Source organism: Acinonyx jubatus, chromosome A1 (assembly GCF_027475565.1).
Source record: "Acinonyx jubatus isolate Ajub_Pintada_27869175 chromosome A1, VMU_Ajub_asm_v1.0, whole genome shotgun sequence".
In the NCBI taxonomy this organism is placed as follows: Eukaryota; Metazoa; Chordata; class Mammalia; order Carnivora; family Felidae; genus Acinonyx; species Acinonyx jubatus.
The window spans coordinates 110,547,859-110,565,658 of record NC_069380.1 but is presented as its reverse complement, the minus strand read 5'-3'; the positions used below and the strand labels follow the sequence as shown (position 1 = coordinate 110,565,658).

The 17,800-nt window shown below is 52.8% G+C and overlaps 1 long non-coding RNA gene across 1 annotated transcript in view; it reads right to left on the bottom strand.

Annotated features, from left to right (window-relative positions):
- Positions 1-1,501: 1,501 nt before the first annotated feature.
- LOC113604484 (uncharacterized) overlaps positions 1,502-17,800 on the bottom strand; it is a 133,733-nt gene continuing 117,434 nt past the window's right edge. Inside the window, exons 3-4 of the long non-coding RNA XR_008297813.1 lie at positions 3,266-3,466; positions 1,502-2,917 (exon numbers count right to left, since the gene is read on the bottom strand). This is a non-coding gene — a long non-coding RNA (uncharacterized LOC113604484). The remainder of the gene's footprint in view (positions 2,918-3,265; positions 3,467-17,800) is intronic.

The following is a 17,800-nucleotide window of genomic DNA, read 5'->3' as shown; positions in this document are numbered from 1 at the left end:
AACCAGCTGGTAGCCGGTAGTATGGGCATTCAGACTCAGGCAGTCCAGCTCCAGAGCTTGGTCCTTAACCGTGGCCTGGATCATCATCCTCGTCATCATTACAAGGCAAGCATGCACACTCCTGCTGATCTGCCCCTTCCAGGCAAAACCAAGCACCCAAGAAGTGGTATCCTTAGGGCGAACCCAGGTTCTGTCCGAGTTCCGGCCCCAAGCTGCTGGCTCCCATCATCTGCCTCAGTGAATCTCAGACAAGATACGCCACCTCTCAGCCTCTTTTTCCCCCACTTTGACATGGAAATAATAATCACCCACAGGGTTCTTGAGATTATTATGTGAGATAATAAAGTGCTTAGCACTTTGCGGTATCCATAAATACAGGTCTGATAAAAAATGAGCTACTCTTTAAGAATTATGATTATTTTTTTAACATCTATTTATTTATTTTGGGGGGAGGGAGGGGCAGAGAGAGGGAGACAGAGGATCCAAAGCAGGCTCCGTGCTGTCAGCACAGAGCCCAACGTAGGCTCAAACTCATGAAACTGTGAGATCATGACCTGAGCCACTCAGATGCTTAACCAACTGAGCCACCCAGGCACCTCAAGAATTATTATTATTAACAACATTAGGATATTAATATTTTATATCTATGAAATGCCAGGGCATATAAGCCCTGAGCAGGTCCAAGTTGGGGGAAAATACTGATATCTATCACAGTGTCATATGACATTATTATTATTTCTATCTGGGTTCCCATTTCACTTTCTTTTTTTTTTTTTAATTTTTTAATGTTTGTTTATTTTTGAGAGAGAGAAAGACTATGAGTGGGGGAGGGGCAGACAGGGAGGGAGACATAGAATCCAAAGTAGGCTCCAGGCTCTGAGCTGTCAGCACAAAGCCCGACATGGGGCTCGAACCCAAGAACCGCGAGATCATGACCTGAACCGAAGTCGGACACTTAACCGACTGAGCCACCCAGGCGCCCCTCCCATTTCACTTTCCACCTAAAGGACGTATCTTTACTTTCCACCTTGATCAACTGTCCAGCGCTCCCCTTTCCTTCCCTCCTCCTCCTGCTCATGACCCCACCGCAACCCCAAGCTCACACACCAGGGCCATGAGGTGTAGGTAACTGATGCTGCCACTACAAACAAGGAACAAGAAATACCGAAATGCTTGCCACTTTTCAGGGGTTTGAGCATCACCACTCCCTGAGGAACTTGATATTTTTTGGCAGTGTGTTCACTTATAGCTCCTTCCAATGAGTCCAGAAAGATGGAAACGTGCAAGAGATATAAGGCACCGCTGCTCAGGGGGAAAGGCACTGATAGGCCACGCCACTGAAGACCACCAGGAAAGATGGTCCATTTCCAGATTCCTAACCTGACCAACGGCAACTGAAGACCTCAACAGAGGCCTGGACTCCTGCTGTATCTGATTTCCCACCTCCACGTGCAGACAAAGGGTGGGCACTTCTTTTTTTTTTTTTTTTTTTTTTTTAAAGTTTATTTATTTTTAAGGGAGAGAGAGACAGAGCATGAGTGGGGAAGGGGCAGAGAGAGAGGGAGGGAGACACAGAATCAGAAGCAGGCTCCAGACTCTGAGCTGTCGGCACGGAGCCCGAGGTGGGGCTTGAACTCAGAAGCTGTAAGATCATGACCTTAGCTGACATTGGATGCTCAACCGACTGAGCCACCCAGGCGCCCCTAGGGTGAGCACTTTAGATCCAGTCCCATCTCAGTGGATATTCTCACCACCCCAGCAAGGAATGGATTATTCCCTCCTGATAGCCAAGGAGCAGGCTGGGGGCCAGAGACAGGCAGGGTGTGTGTCCAGGGTGTCTCAGGGCTTGGGGTAGAGTTGGGGCAGAGCCAAGTCCTCGGTCCCCTGGACTCTTGGCCGGGGGAGGGATGTCGTAGCCCACACCACACGTCTCAGGAAGGCTAAGCCATTCCTTGTGCTGGCTGCTGGGCCAAGAGGTCATAGCTATGTCTCACAACACCCTAGCCAAGTTTTCCATAAAATCATCCAAAGCCAACAGGAGCTCCGGGAACCATCAGTCTGTAGCTGCGGCTCCCTCCCTGGCTGTGGGAACCTTCAGCTCCCTTGGGCCTGGGCTAAGTGCATGCTCCACACATGAAGGGAAAATGTACCAAAAGCTAATCCTTCTCCCCAGACAAGGCCCGTCCCTGGGGCAGCCCGCGTGGCGCTCATGGCCAATTGAGATCTTAGCAGCCAACGGCAGTGCTCAGCGAGGGACTAAACAGACACAGACAGGCTGAGCTCCCCAAGGCATCCACCCGCCACTGCCCCACAGTGCCCCAGACACCAAAGACCCACAGCTGCACCCGTGTACAACTGCCTTAATCCTAGCTCAGCTGCATGAACACATGCACCTTTCACGTCCATGGTAGCAGGCGCAAGAGGCAAGCCATGGGCGAGAAGCAGCTGGGTGTGAGGGCAAGCTGAGGGAGATGGGCCCTCCACCCCTCCCCATTTGCACAAGGCAGTGGGAGGTACATGACAGGAGCTGGGGGCTGGCCCAGGCCTCTCTGCCTCTAACAGAAGCCGGTTCAGCACCTGACCCAACAGCACAGAGCACAGGGATGAGAAATGGGCCCAGTTTCCGCCCCACCAAATCCTTCAGGATGACCACTGAAGCTGCGAAAAATCAATTTTCTGCAGCTTCTTCGGAAGCCAGGATTTATTTTCTGAGTGCACGGAGCCATTGGCTCAGATGTTTTCCATCAACTCCCTCCAGGCCTCCAGGCCACCAAGCATAGCCGGCTGCCTCCCTTCTTCTTTCTCCCTTGACACTCCAACCCACAACCAGAGCTATACCTGTGACAACAGAAGGCCTCACTCAGGAAAACCAAGCCGGGTGCCAGGGGTCCGTCCTCAATAACACCAGTTCACCTTTCTGGAAAAACAAACCAAAGGAGAAAGCCCTTACACATACCCATGTGGGGAGGGGTGGAGAGGGCAGCAGAGCGCTGGACCTGAGGTTCGCAGGGCAGGAATGAGAACCACTAAGTGAGGATGACAGTGCTGCCGCTTCTCAGTGTCAGCCCCCCCCCCCCTATTTCCTGAGGGCCTTCTGCTCAGGGCCTTGGGCCAGAGGTGTGTCCCCCCTCACCCATCTGAGCTGTAGGCTCTAACCCAAGAAGCTTCCAACTATGGCGACCACAGCAACCAGCATGGATTCACAGAGGCACGAGCCATGTCTGTCACACACATACACCCACATTCAGCAAGGGATGGTGCCAACCTGGACAAGGTCCTGGGGGCACCAGGATCATGGATGATACTCTCCAGGAGACCCAGTGGGCCAGACAACCATCCTGAGGGACCGGGACCAGTTCTTTTCTCGAGGCTTCGAGCCTTATTCTCTTTCCCCAGTCACTCTGGATAGATGCCAGCAGGAAAGGTTCTCAAGGTGTGGTCCCTGGACCAGCCACAACGTCAGCACCTGGGAAATAGGATGAAAGGTATTGGCAGGTCCCACCCCAGACTTCCTCAATCAGAAATCTGGCATGGAGCCAGGCAGCCTCTGTCTTAACAAGCCCTCTAGGTTATTCTGGTGCAGCTAAGCCTAGAGAACAACTCCTCTGGATGGCCATGCTGTCAGGGGCTGGATTTGGGGACAGGGTGCCATCAGCTACTCTGCTCTCCTTTGGCCCAATGTGCTGTGCCACCTCTTAGCTAGCAAGCCTCAGGGAACCTTGTGACCCCACCAACTACTCCTCTGCCTGGGTCTGGAGTCCTCCTGGGCTCCCATACTCTCAGAAGGCTGAGAAGCTACCCCATTGCTTGCCGGCATGCCCCAAACCCCAAGTACCCATTCTCACTGTTGATCAGTATCACATTTTTTATTCATATCCTAATTAAAATAATATTATACAACATCCAGTGACCACATCCCCATCTCAGGGGTCTTTGTACTTACTGCCCCTGAACCTAGAACTCTCTTCTCCCAATCAGCAGGCTTCACTCAGGTCTCTGAGCAATGTCACCTCTCCAGAGAGATCTGTCTTCCTCATCCTATCTAAGAGCCCCTCCTCATTGACTCTATCCCACTCCCCAGCTAACTTTTTCCTCATCCTCACCTAATGTTAAACCATAAATTTATTCACTGTTTGTGAATGGTTTTGCCTTTTGGTTTTGTGGAGTTTTTATTGTTTGGGGTTTTCTTGAGGGGCGGGGGGGGGGAGGGGTCTATTACCCTCTCTAGATTACAAACTCCAGGAGGACAGGAATTTTACCGTTATGTTGACTGCTGTGCCGTAGTGCCTAGAATGTGCCGGGAACACAGTCACACAGCAGAACCTCTATGATAGACTGGTCACTGAAGGCATACATGTATAGAAACAAACATTAGAGCCCTCCACGCCTATTTATCACTCCTGAATACCTAAAAAGCCCAAGAAATTTTGGAAATTAAATACAAACAAAACTACCAACAAAATTGGATGACATGCTGTGCCAAAGTCAAATTGCCCAGAATGGATTTAATAGGAGAAAGATGTAACCTCAGGCCAGCTCTTTTTCTGACTTTTGATGTAATTAATACCAACACAGAGACTGAATGTCTGCAGACAGATGGAGGCAAACCAAGTGGCACTGATAACTTCAAGGCCTTGTTTGCAAAGACAACCAGCTGCATACAAAACTACAACTCTGCCATAAGCCTACAGCACCAATGTCAGTGAGGAATCAAGTGATAATTCTGCAGAGCTGGCCCATTCCCTTAAAGCCACGTGAGCCTTATGGCAATACTAACACCTGCCCTAAATAAACTCTTAACCCCCTCATCTTCATTCTTTTTTTTTAATATTTAGTTTTGAGAAAGAGCGCATGCGCGCGCACGCATGCACGCGCGCACACACACACACACACACACACACACACACACGAGCGGAGGAGGGGCAGAGAAAGAGAGAAACACACAGGATCCGAAGCAGGCTCCGGGCTCTGCACTGACAGCAGAGAGCCTGACGCAGGGCTTGAACTCAGAAACCCTGAGATCATGGAGCCAAAGTTGGATGCTTAACTGATTCAGCCACCCAGGCACCCCTGAACTATTAAAGTTCTAATCTCAGCAGTGTTCATGTGGAACTTCAAATCAGTTCAGTGGATTCACACGTTTTGAAACAGTTCCGTAATTTTGGCATCAGCAAGGGCTTTCCCGGGATGAAGACATAACGGGTGCCAAAGGTTTATTTAAAAATTTACAAGAGAACAACTTACACTTGAGAACATTATACCCACTCTCTCCAGTTTGGGTTCCGTCTCCCCTGCCAATATGGACAAGAGCACCGTGACTCTGTTTTATGGGGGAACTCTAAGTCCCAGGCTGCCCAGCCGGGTGGTTGCCTGCAGGGGGGAGGCTTTCTGCAATGGGGCCAGACCCTGGCACCCTGCCCCAATGCCCCTCCTGAACTGACACCCATCAGTGGAGGGAGTGCCAAGACTAGCCACTGCTGAGGTCACACACCAGGGTCATCTGGCCAGTGGGTCAGCTTGTCCAATCTGCCTGCACACAGGCCCCCAGCGTAACCTTGGGGCTCAGTGGTTTCTCCTAAGGCTGAGCCTCCCTGGGGCATCAGACTGAAGCCAAAACAAGCCTCCTTTTCATTCAGGCCTTCCATCACCCTCAGTCTCTCCAGATGCTCAAGACAGTCTTCAGTACACACGCCGTGCAAGGAGGAAAATCTCTCCTCAGCCTGTCCCTCATGCTGAAGGAGGCAGTTCTCACAGAATCTCTCCAAGATTCCAGCTACAAGACTACATCTCAGGCTGCTGTCTGTGTGACCCAAGGGCCAGCCCCTTACCCTCCTCAGGGTCTCCCTCTCTCTCTCTCTCTCACACACACACACACACACACACACACACACACACACACACACGGCCTCCACTCCGGCAAATGTAGCCTCCTGCCCTGAAGGTCCCCAAGAGAAGGAGGGAGTGCCCTGTTTGCCGAGAAAGCACTGCTCTGTGTCAGTCACCTCTGCTCACAGCTCAGGTGTGAGGATGGAGCCAGGGACTGACGGAGACAAAGGCCTGGCAGTCCCACCAAGCTGGACGCAGCACTCAGGGCAACCCAGGGCGTGGTGTCCGTGGGTAAGAACAGGCCTGGGAACCATTCATCAACCTGAGGCAGCACCGCCCCCCTCCAGGGAGACACCACCCCTTCCAGGGACCCCCAAGATGTAGCTCCATAGTCACCTCCCCCTCGTCTGACATCAGGGAGCCTTCTGTCCTCTTCCATGCTGCCAGGACCCCCAGCAGGCCCACAAGAAGGCCCTGATCTTCAGCTCCAATAGCCCCAGAAAGGAAGTTGGGGTCCCTGGAGGAAGAGGGGCTTGTCCACGTCCCCTACCAACCTAGCCCCATTCTTGATGAGAGAGAACTCAGGGCCTTCCCAGAAACACATTCCAGTTAATAGCTACATTCTTTTCGCATATCTTTACTAAAAAGTCTCTGAGGAAACTGCTTGACAATTACAGCCATTACAAGAAGGGAGATTCAGAAGTGACAAGTGTAAGCAGCCTGGTCAGGCCACCCACCCCGTGGGGCATCTTCCTCACCAGCTGAACGCTGGTGGGGGAGCCGACTCAGGGCCCAGCCCCATGGGTGAGGACAGAGGATCGTCAGCTGTGACCCTCCAGTGACCTCAGTAGGTTCGAGGGCAGGCTGGTTCCTGCCTCGTCCTACCCAAAGCCACAGTGAGAGGCAAAGGCGCAGTGAGGGAGGGGTAGGGCTTTGACATCATCCACCTTGACCCACAGGCACCTCAAAGAGGTTGTGAAGGAAGGGGCCTTGGAAAGGAGCACGTGGGCCAACAGAACATTTGACAGGCAGGATGTTGAACTGGACCTTTGGGGGGGATCGTCAACCAGCACATCGAATGGCCACCCCCTCTCTGTTAGCAGCTTCCCCCAGGCACTCTGCTGGGCTACTACCTACCATCAGTGCTCACAATAATGTTAGAAAGCATGGATCACTCCCAATTAGCAGATGCACTGAGGCTCAGAGGTGGGTCTCAATTTGCTTAATAATTTAATGGCTTGTAAGTCGCTTGCCCAAGGTGCCAGTCAGCAGGTGGCAGCGAGCTCTCAAGTCATTCCGTCTACCTGAGCCCAGCCCCCCTCCCACAGTGACCAAAGCAGCTCCTCCTCAGACCTCTACCAGCTGAGCGAGAAGAACTGAGCTGGCTCCAGCGCCGTGGCCGCTGCCTGAAGCAGCCCTCTCCCATGCCTGGGTCAGACACAGTGTGGCCTCACCCTCACCTGGCCTGCCCCACCCTAGCGGAGGTTCATACACGCTTTGCATCTGTTCCCTCCCCACCTTCCTGAAGCACATCTCCGGCATTATCATCTACCTGCTCCGAAACCTTCCATGGCTCCCTATTTTCAGACTAGACCCCGGGCAGGCCAGTCATTAAAGGCCTTCTGTGATTAGACAGCAGCCTCCCTGGACATCTTTTGGGGACCCTCTCCTACACAGACACTACCTCCCACTCAGATGAGACTAGCCACTGAACTCCTTGCATGGTCTGTCTCTAGGTCCCCACAACTTCAAGTGTGTGCAAACCCAGGTCCGCTGCCCAGAGCAGCCGAGTGTGCCAAAGTTTTGGGGGAGCTCTTCAGCCTGGGGAGGGCTGTGCGTGGTCAAGCAGCCTCAGAGCTGGGAGCGGGCATGGGAGGGGACTCAGTGTGTGCATGGCAGGTCACCGACCTAGGCCAAGGGCACTCTCCAAAGGACTCCAGAGACTGTCTGCGCCCTGGCGGGGTGTCCCCACCAGGTTGGCCTCCCTTGGCAGCTGCCCCAGAGGCCCAGCACTGCTGAGTCATCCCTCTCCCAGGACCATGATGCCCTCTCGGTCCTGCGCAAAGCACCACGGCTGCCACAGCTCTTGCGCAACTTGGCACCGACCTGCTGTGTACCTGGGGATTTCTCCAGGGCCACGCCCGGGGCAGGCAGCCACACATGCGTACCCCGCACTTGGAGAATGATGGCCTGGTGCCCCAGGCTCTGAAGAGACCTCTGCTGACCTCCAAGGGTTCTGGGGAATAAGCACCCTGCCCCGGCAGAGGCCTCTTCTGGCAGCAGGCAGCAGACTAGCCTCCCAGCACGCTCACATCTGGCCCATCCCATGGTACTTCCTGAAGCCGCTGAGGACGCGGAAGCATGCCCGCCAGGCCCCAGGCGGACATAGCATAGCCTGAGCTCTCGCTCTACCACTGGCTCAGAGTGACTCTGGCAAAGTTCTTGCTCCTCTCAGACCCCCGTATCTTCACATGAAATGCAAGCAGGGACTAGACTGCGATTTCCCAGCTTTGTTCCCTGGAAGCCCCGGGGGACACGCTGTGGCCTGAAAGTCTACCACGGCTGAGCCTCCTGTCCCTGCTGTGTAACCCTGGGCAGGTGTTTCCCCTTCACAAGACAGAATTCCAGCCTTTCTTTCTGGAGATATGGGCTCCTGAGGAGCTACAGAATGGGAGACCTGGGCCAGAGGTCTGAGGTCCCTCCGACCTGAGCAGGTCAGGGCAGGGTCCGCAAGGGGGGTCGGGCAAGAATGAAAGCCAGCCAGTCAGTATGTAGCTCTGACCCCATGAATGAGGGAACCACATGATAACAGGCCTCTGGAGCCAGGTACCAGGCCTCCAGCAGACAGTGGCCTTGGAATCAGGTTTGGAAGTCCCTGAAAGCTCAGGGGTCGGGGGCCCAGACAGGCAGAGGCTGAGTTGGAAGGTCGCTGGGCATCAGATTTGGCCGTCTGACCCAAGAGCAAGGTGGGGGGAAGATACACACCCCACCCACCGGGAGGCTTCTCCTGCCCCCTTGTCTCTTCCCAGAGATCAGTCAGGAGCCAGTCAAGGCAGCAAAGCCCACAGCCAAGGCCCAGTAAGCCATCACAGTGACCTGGCTACAGAGCTGCAAGACGAGCAGGGGACAGTGAGGTGATGCAAAGACCAGCAGTAGCAAGAGAAAGCCAGCACCAACCCCAGGGCTGGAGGAAAGCTAGGAGGAAGCGCTTCCAGAGCCCAGAAGCCAGGGCTGTTGGGGAGGAGGCCTCGTCAGGCTGAGGAAGCCAGACTGTGGGGAGACGTGAGACAGTGACATCAGAGCCACAGAGGAGACACTGCTGCTGGATTCCCAAGCCAGAGAGGGGCGGGGCGGAAGAAGTGCCCCTTCCTCTCCCCTCCCCCTGCCCCTCCATTCTCCTGTCGGTGCATCCAACGGGCCAGACCTAACCAGAACCCATTGCCGAGGAGACCTGGCAATTGTAGTTTGCGGGGCCAGCCCCTGTGTACAGAGCCAGGCAGGGAACAGATCTGACAAGTAAGGGGCGGATGACTGCCACAAACACACCCTCAGACACTGCCCGAAGGGCCCCTTCACTTCCAGATGCTGCCCACACTTCAAAGTTCAGCTAGAACCACTTTCCCTCAGGAAGCCTTGACTGCTGGTTCCGGGCCAGCGCTGCTCTGTCTGTCTGGCCACATTCGCCTGGCTTCGGTCTCCTTGACCACACGGGTCAGGGCAGAAGGCCTTTGTGGATCCCTCCCCAGGCCCAACGAGGTCCCAGCAGCTCAGCGGGCCTCTGTCACAGCTGAGCACAAACTCTGATGTGCCCTTCGGCCCTGAACTCCCCAACTGGGTTTAGTTCCAAGACCATCTTTTTTTCCCAAATGAAAATTCCCAGGTCATGTCTTGGGGGAATGTTGTTGCTGCGGCTGTTAAATCACTGGACTGGACCATGTAGAAGAAGGCCCAGCACTCCCGTGTGAAACTGCTCACAGCCCAGCCTGACCTCAGAGGGGAAAAGGGAGATGGGGCGCTGAGGTCTCACTGCCTCCAAAAGCCTCCCACGGAGACACACATGTCTGGAGCGAGAGACCCATGAGGTTTCCGACAGAAGCAAAGACATCAGCTACACCGAATGGATCTGGCCCTTCCTTTCCAGGGACCCCACCCGCTGCCTGCCCTAGGTCCCAGCCCCTCCAGCTCCAGGGGTCGGCACTGGCCTCCCCCAGGTGGCCATCTTCTCCAGCCTCTTTTCCCACCACTAGACAACCCTCAGAGTTGCATTTTGATAAAAAGCTCTGACAGAGTCATCTCCTCTCTTACGGTCTCCCAGATAAACCCCAAACACCAGCACCACGGACATGCGGCCACTGCAAGTGCTGAGGGCAGCTCCTGATAGCTCAGGAGAACTCAGTGCTCACTGCCATCATACTGGTAACTCGAAGCTGGCCAAGGTGGAAACATTCATACCATGGGCATCAGCAAACACCTCACATCAGGGCCTTCTGCTTGCTCCTTTTCTTTCCTTTCCCCCCACCCCTCCAGAGACCTGGTTGGTAAACAGTCCCAGCACACCACTGAGGACTTTGACATTCTGGGCATACATAGCCACCACCACCAGCAGCACCAGCCTCACACTGTGCCACCTCCACCCTCCCACCCTTCCCCTCTGGCTGGTCACCCAGGTGAAGGACCTCCACAGGTCCTCCCAGGCCTTCTTGCCATAGCTCACGCTTTCCCCCAGCTGCTAGGGGAGTGAGCAAGGGCAGGCTTCTGTCTTGAGTTCCGATCCAGTTGTATGACCTGGCCAAGTCATCTCCCCTTTCTGTTCCATCACCAATAAAAGGCAGAACGTAGCACTGGGCCATCGTAAGCATGAAATAACAGCATGGATGTTGAAAGCTTAGCATGGCGCATGCTCTATGGATGTGCTCAGAAACAACAGTGCCCCGTTCCCTGCTGCCAGAAATCCACCAGTGCCTTAAGGTTCAATCTAAATCCTACCTCCTTGGTGAAGCCAGACCTGTGAACCCAGCAGAAATCTCCTGTTGACTTTTAGCCGTCTGCTCCTGGTGACCATAGCTCTCTGACACAAGACAAGAGACCAGAGACCCCTGTGAGGGCAGAGCAGGCAGCCGGGGTGGCCGGGGGTGGGCGCAGAGGGTGGATGATGATTTACACACAGTTCCAATGGGAAGCAGGATTACATGAGCACTCCAGCCAAGTCCTCTCCATGTCCTCACCTCCAGATCAGGGAAACATATGCTCCCTACCTTTCTTTATGTGTGTATGTATATACATCTATATATACATATACATATACATATACATATACATATATATATGGTTTATTTATGTGTTTTTGACAGAGAAAGAGTGAGGGTGAGGGTTGGGGCACAAGCAGGGGAGGGGTGAAGAGAGAGAGGGAGACACAGAATCTGAAGCAGGCTCCGGTGTCTGAGCTATCAGCACAGAGTCCAACACGGGGCTCGAACTCACGAACCATGAGATCATGACCTGAGCCAAGGTCAGACACTTAACCGACTAAGCCACCCAGGAGCCCCTGCTCCCTCCTTTTCTAAGACCCCCTCTTCAAGATAAAAAAGCTCCCTCCTTCTTGCCTCACAGGCACCTGACCAACAGTAACAGGAAGTAAAGCAACTTGTGGGCACATGGCCTCGTGTGAACTCACGGTGAATCAGCCGCAAAGAGCTCACCTCCAACTTCCAACCCATTTGCAAAGCTGAGAAAAACCTCTAGAAGATGTACACCCACCAGCCCAGCCCAGATGCTGCCAGCTGGCCAGCTCACAGGAGCTCTGCCTTCTGCGGCAAAGGCAACGTCACACCACTTGGTCCCTGCTGGGTCTAGCCAAGGTACTGACCAAGTTGAGAGGCACTAATGTGAGCCTTCTCAGGAGGTCAAGACCCATGGCTGGACAATGCCCACTTGGCTTTCTACTCGGGGTAGGTCAAGGCAGCACCTCCACTTTCCTGTGAAGGGCTCAGCAGACCCCCAGAGGCTGATTATTAGATGCTATTCTAATAATTAAAATTAGAATAGTTCTAATTAGAATAATTGGAAGTGATTATTCATCACTTACTAGTTGTGGCCTTGACTAAGTTACTAACCCCCCTGAGTCTCAGTGTCCTGCTCTAGAGAGTGGGGACAATAATACTACCTCTGCCTAAGTAGTTATAAGCAAACAAGTGCTTGTAAGCAATGTCAGGCACACAGGAAGCACTTAATACGTGTTAGCTATTATCATTTATCACTCCCGTTTTGCAAAGGAAGAAAGTGAGCTTTAAAAGGGAACCTAGGTAGACCCAATTTGGAATTTTTGTTCTGAGGCCCTACAGGATCAAATTTCTAAAGGAAATCCTGTAACTGAGCATAAATCTGAAACCTCCAGAAGAGACGAGAGCACCATATTCTCCTTCGCCCCAAGCAAGGACAGCAGAACGGGGGTCACCAACAGTGACTGTTCAGAGCCCAGTGCTGTGTACCCTTGTTGCTGTAAAGGTTCAGCAAAGCCCTGCCCAAGTCCATGTGTAAAGTGTAAACTGCAGAATCTCAGATTTACAAGGGACTTTAAGGACCATCCAGGTCTGCTCTATAGCTGGGCACAGATTCCCTCATAACCTAAGCCAGGATAGCGCTTGAACACCTCCAGTGATGGGGAACTCAGTACCTGTAGAGGCCACATAGTCCACTGCAGATGCACCTGAGGGAAGGGGAAAGGGAAATAAACAAAGGGGCCAGTGGAGCCTGGGTGATGAAGGCCGATTCGGCCAACTTCTCACATGATCCTGAGGTAGGTCCAGCCTCCCACCTCCCAGCCACTGCCCCCTGCCTGAGAAGTCCCATCCTCCAGGGAACTGAGAGCACCTCTGGGAAGCCGGGCTGGGTTGGGAAGACAGAGAAACAAGCCAAGCCACAAACCAACTGGTTCCACACCACTAGGCAATAGTAAAGAAAATAGGATGGCCCCAGGCTGGGCCCAGCAGCAGCAGCACCAGCAACAGCAGCCAGGGAAATCAAAATGCCCCAGATAATGAGCCGAATTCTTGCTGAGACACCAGCTAATGAAAGGAGCACAGGAAGCCCCATATCAAGGGCCCAAACTGTTTATACAAGTGTTAAAAATACATCTCAAAAGAAAACAGGGAAGCCCGAGGAAAACCCTCTGCCGCCCTTGGAAAATGATTTCTGAAAAGCACGTTAATTTGTTTTCCGAAAGGTGTTTGAAGTCTCTCAGTGCACCCCTTGGGCAACTTTAATTCCTCCTCATAATCCCTATTAAACCTGATGCTCACTAGCAGAGCTCGCTTAGGGGATTATGATTTTTATCCTTAATTATACAGATACATATTTGGGTCCATGTGTGTTCCCAGGTTTCTATGTAAATTAAAAAGGCACTGTCAGCCACACTCCTTCAAAATGCCCCAAATAGCCTGGGCTTCATTACAGCACTAAGAAGGTTTAAAATCAAGTTTAAAGGGTCAGAAGAGTATAATTTTTTTAAATTAATTTTCAAAGCCTTGTAACCTTACAGAGACTCAGAGATGAATGGGTTCGTGGGGAAGGGTGAAAAGCCAAGCGTGAACAGCTGAGCCTTGGGGGAGCAGGCGTGGGGGTGGGGGGCACCTTAGCCTGAGCATGGCAGAGGGGGCAGGACCCCCCAGGCAACCGGCTCCACAGCCCCAGCGGGGGTCCAGCAGGGGACATGGGAATGAAGAGGGATAATTACCACCATCACCATCGTCACCAGCAGCAAGCTCTTCTTCTTGAACACCTACTATGTGCCAGCTGTTGGATTAAACTCTTTGCACATTTCAGCTCATTAAATTCAATGGCCCCCTAAGGAGGACACCGTGACTATCTCCAGTTTTCAGATGAAGAAACTGAGGCATGGGAAGGTCAAGTGACTTCCCTAAGGTCCCACTGAAGAAATAGTAGGGAAAAAAATAACATATTAATCATTATGATGATCCTATTGGTTGAGTGCTGATAATGTGCCAGGCACCGTTTATGTGTGTCAGCTCAATTAACCAGCATCAAACACCAGGGAGGTAAGTCCTATTAACCTGACCTTACAGATGAGGAAACTGAGGTCAGAGAGGCTTCTAAAAAGCTGCCAAAGGTTGTACAACTAGCAAGGACCTCTAATTTGAACCCAGGGGAGTGAGACTCTGGAACCCAAACCCTCAATCTCTTCTCTCTCCACAAACCAACGGCCTGCTCCCTAGCTGCAGAGGACTTCACAACAATGGCACCCAAGACATGACAAGGCAGCATCCCTCCCAGGGGTGATGAAAGTACATCCCTCCCAGGTCTCTGGAGGCCTAGTGACCAGAGGTGTATCTGGGTCCTGGATCTTGAGGGCCCCAGCAGCCCAATCGGGGGAAAAAGCACTGTGGACTAAGGTAATCCCGGAGGCTCCCTGGAGGAAGGAGATAAGAGGCTGGAGGAGAATGGGCTGAAACATGGAAGGCCATAAAAGGGGGTAAAGCAGGATGCCCCATGAGGAAAGGACAAGTATTCTCGGAGGCATTTTGCTGGAGACATCAGGAGGCAGATGGGGAATCAAAAGGTTGAGGAGAGAGGTCTGGTCTGGGCACAGACATCTGGGGGTCAGAGAACCATAGGGATTCTTCCACCGACTCCTCACTCTCTGCCTTCCCTATAGTAACTGGGCCTGAAGAAAGTACACTTGCTCTTATTCACCACCCACTCCTGCTTTTGCACACCAAGTCCCACCTCCCAAACCCTGGCAGGGATGTGGCTCCTATCAGTGTCCCCTCTCCCCTAAGGACCACCGGCTTCTCCCATCTGCATCACCATACAGCATACAAATTTGCTGGAATGTCTCCTGTGTCTCGAAAATGCTGCCTTGACTCATACATCCCCCTCAAGCTGCCACCCCATTTTTTCGCTTCCTGTTTTGGCAAAACGACTCAAGAGCTGTGTGGCCTATCCATGGGGACATGCCTGGCACATCGTCATCCATGGCACCCTGTTTTCTCTGCCCTGCCTGGGCAGGATTCATCACTGCATCCCCACCTGACATCAGCCATTCCCCCAAGTCCTTCTTTCCTCCTGACTTCCAGAATGCCACACGCCCCTGGCTGTACCTTCCCAGGCACCCCTGCTGGCCAGTTCCCCCCACATCTATGGGCTGCACAGTCACAGCATTCACTCTGTGAACCCCTTTTCTCCTCTCCTCTGCCAACCACCTCCTCCCGGTCTCTGACTGTAAATGCCACCACCAAGCCAGCGACAGTGGGTATGGATTTCCAGCCCGACCCTCCTCGTGGCTCCACACTCACAACAGCCACCTTGACAGCGGCACTTATATGTGTGATAGGGCTCTCGAACTTACCAAGTCCCAAGCCACACCCCCAACTGCCTCTCACCTGAGCCTGCTCTTCCTCCTCTCCCCATCTCAGGAATGGCTGTGGGGCTGAGGGAAGGAGCGAAATTGGGAGTAATCCTCGGCTTGGACAACGGTGCGATGGAGTGCCAACCCATCGGAAAATCCTAGTACCTCTACCTCCAAAACATACCCTGATGCCCCACTTCTCTGCCCACACAGTGCCCTGCCAGCCTACAGCACCATCCTTTTGCGCCTACGCTCCTGTACTAGCCTAACCCATCTCCTATCTTCACTTTAGCTCCCTGCAATCCACGGTCCATTCTGTGGTCAGAGGGATCTTTTTAGAACACAAATCCAATCACACCACCACTATCACCACCGGAGCTTCCCATTATACTTGGAATTGTATCCAAACTCCCAGACATTACCCTGTATAGCCCCATAAGGTCTACACTCTCCCTCGCCTGTACCCTCATTTACCGCTCTCTTCTTGGTTCCTAAATCCAACTGCATTGTCCATGCTACATCTTCAACACACCAGGATTATTCCAACCCTTTGCACTTGTGGGTTCATCTGCCTATAATGCTTTTCCCTGATTTTCTCACAGCTGACCCCTTGTTACACAGATCTCCACTGAACTGTCCCCTCCTCGGGGACACTGTCCCTAACCACCCAGTTTAAAAGAGTTCACCATCACATCACCCAATTTTAATGTTCTACAGTGTATGTGTCACAACTGACAACTTTTCGTATTTATTTATATATGTGTGTGCTGTCTGTGTCCCTCACCAGAAATATGAGCCCTGGGAGCCAGGGACTTCATCTGTCATGCTTACTGCAATATCTCCAGCATTTAGCACAGTCCCTGGTGCAGACCTGATGCTCAGTCACCATGATGTGAAGGATCGCCTCTTCCCATCTCCTCAGCTCTCCGCCCACCACCCACCCAACCTCCCCCAAGACCCTGGCCTTTCCCATGAGGCCCAGCATCCATATGGTGGCGATCAATGTCCTTATTATGTCAGAGTTAATGGGTGACAGAGAAGGGCAGGAAGAATCACAGCCCGGGCCAACGCTCCACCTCTCCCCTGCCCGAGCTGCCCTGGGCCACACCTGCCCTAGGCCTGGGGACTACCCACCAAGCCGGCAGCCTTATGCTCAGAAGCACCAGCTCTGGAGTCACACAGGCAGGGCCCATATGTTACAGCCAAGGGCCTTTCACCTCTCCCAAGACAGTAAGATCAATTGCAGGTGGGGGGCAGAGGTGAACACCACAGAGGCTTTTTAGGGAGGTGAAAGTACTCTATACAATATGATAACGGAGGATACGTGTTATCATAGGTTTGTCCAAACCCAGAGAATGGACAACATCAAGAGCGAACCCTAATGCCAACTGTGGACTTTGGGTGATCATCATGGGTCAGTGAACGTTCATCATTTGTCACAAAGGTCCCACCCTGATCAGGGAGGTGGATAATAGGGGAGACTATGCCTGTGGGAGGTGGGGGTGGTATGGGGGAGATCTCTGGATCTTCCCCTCAAATCTGATGTGAACATAAAACTGCTCAGAAAACTAAAGTCTGGTACAACAAAACCAAACAATGAAACAGCACCATGCCTGGCCCCCAGGGCTGCCTTCTGATTCTCATCTGGCAAAACGTGCCTATGCCTCCTTATGCCTTCAGTCTACCAAGCAGCCAGACCCAACCTTGACGCTGTGAACTCACTACGCCATGGTGAGAACACTAAGCTACACGTAATGCCTGCCCAGCACGAGCTGTACTTACAGCCACACTGACAAACCTCTGGTCCACTCAGCCCCTCACTCCAGACAGAGTGAGGGGCTGAGCCCCACAGCCTAGTTACTTGACAGGGTACACCTGGGCCACGGCAGAACGTCCAGCTCCGAACAGTCCCCAAGGCCAACACTGGCCCTTGGATTTGCATCAAGGTATCTTGGCCTGGATGCCCTTTCCAGCAACTGCGGCAATCAATGCCAGCCCAACCCACCCCCACGGTGGTTCCAGGCTGCAAAATCGCTGGCTCACGCCACCCTGCCACCTTGTGAGTGGCCCGGTGGAGAAAGAAGAATGGGAACTACAGACCTCTCTTTACAGACGGGGCCACTAAGACCCAAAGACAGGCAGGACTCGCCCAAAGCCACACAGAGAGTTAGGTACAAGAAACCAGGAAATCCAAAGGCCTGGCTCTTACTTCCACATTCTTTCAACCCCAACGTCCTGAATGGGTTAAAAACAACAACAACAACAACAGTAAGGATGGACTTATCATCATCTCACTACTCCTTACAAATCTCTACTAGTACCAACACAACTGAAAACACCTCACGCTTGTCTGGGCCTTCATGAAATGCCATCTTTATCATTATTTTCCACTCTAATTTATTATCCAGGCTCCCCTGTGAGCCTATCAGGTTGGTATTGACTTCACATTGTACAGAGTTTGAGCTGAGGCCCAGCAAGGCACGTGGCCCACTCAAGGTCACGTGGAGCAGAGGCCAGGTCTCTTGACTCCCAGCCCAGGGCGCCATGCTCTCTGTCCCCCAGCCCCCAGACCTAAATGAAATTCCCACTTCACATTTCTTACCAATTACC